Source organism: Frankliniella occidentalis, unplaced genomic scaffold, assembly GCF_000697945.3.
Source record: "Frankliniella occidentalis isolate FOCC.00 unplaced genomic scaffold, Focc_3.1 Scaffold176, whole genome shotgun sequence".
Classification (NCBI taxonomy): domain Eukaryota; kingdom Metazoa; phylum Arthropoda; class Insecta; order Thysanoptera; family Thripidae; genus Frankliniella; species Frankliniella occidentalis.
In genome coordinates this window covers 56,263-57,542 of record NW_026267302.1, presented here as the reverse complement: position 1 = coordinate 57,542, position 1,280 = coordinate 56,263, and the positions used below count along the sequence as shown (strand labels likewise).

Here is a 1,280-nt window from a genome sequence, read left to right as displayed (position 1 = left end):
GGGAGAGCAAAAAGAGACTCGGATACAGGTGTGGGCGGATTACCACACACGCCGTCGAAGGACCTCAAAGTCGACTAGTCTCTCCTGCCTTTCGACGACCAGTGGCAGGCATTAAGGTTGAATGCGGCGCAAAGTGCACGATGTTCGAGCGACTTTTCTTTTTTATTTCTCCCCCCCCCCCTCTTTCTCTCGTACATATATTTCCCCCCGCTCGAGCCACGCGTTGGGGTGTACTCGGGCCGATATCCCTGCTGCGTCCACACCACCTGTACAGAGCCGCGCATGTTTGCTTTGGACAACCGTCCCGCGCGCGAGCGAGGTGTGAGTGAGTGGGGAGTCAGCAGGAGGGGACCGGAGGGGGCAGGGGGCTTACAAAAACGAGCCGCGGATCGTGGGATCGGTTGGGTCCGTAATGGAGCGAATCAAATAACCCGGTGTCGCGAGTCGCTGACGTATCATTCGCGGGTAAGTTGACTGCGCACTGGTTAGTGCGCCATATTCTTTTGCACTTTGCGCAACTTTGACTATGGCGGCCACAAAAAAAGGAATAAGGTAAAATTAAGTAGTGCATTTGCTAATTTGTCCTTATGTCAGAGAGTATAACCCTAACTAGCCAATTATTCAAAGAGTGCTAAAAAAACATAGCCATATAGTTGTCTTAAGGAACTAGCCATGAACGTCAATATTTTTAACTCTCTCAGTTAACAATAGCTAAGCGAGCCAACATTCTGATCTGAGGCGAAATTAGCGAATGCAATCTAGCTACACTTTAGCTATATTTTTCCGTCAGGTGCCAGAGGAGAGGGGTGGGGGGTCGGACTCGGTGCTGGCAGCCCTTGAAAGGACCTCATCTCGCTGGGCACAAGAGGTCGCCGAAGGGCAGCGGAGGGCACACACTAGACTCGCCGTCCATGGCTTTCAAGAGGACCAAGAGGACCCCGTGGCTGGGCACCGGATACCCAACCCAACCCAACCCGTTCGGAGGGGGCACAAGAAACATCCACACACAAACAAGGCGTTGTGAAGCTCTGCTCCCTCTGTAGAGACGTGCTTCTCCCTAGAGCTATATAAAATTGCACGAGGGAAACAGTTTTATCCGTTATGTATCTAATCTTTTTATCCGGTCTCCCGAAAATGAGCGCTGCCGAGAATTTTCTCTTTAGACGTCATGTTGTGCAGCATCTCTGGTCTGGTCGGTAAAAAGATGAGGCCCAGTCGAAAATAATCCGATATCTCAGCAGTCGCCTATCAGCGTGTAAGGGCGGGAGCCCCCCCCCCCC

The 1,280-nt window shown here is 52.0% G+C and overlaps 1 protein-coding gene across 3 annotated transcripts in view; it reads left to right on the top strand.

Annotated features, from left to right (window-relative positions):
* The window catches only part of LOC113209990 (uncharacterized), a 23,100-nt gene that overhangs the window by 14,151 nt on the left and 7,669 nt on the right, over positions 1–1,280 (top strand). The window lies entirely within an intron of this gene.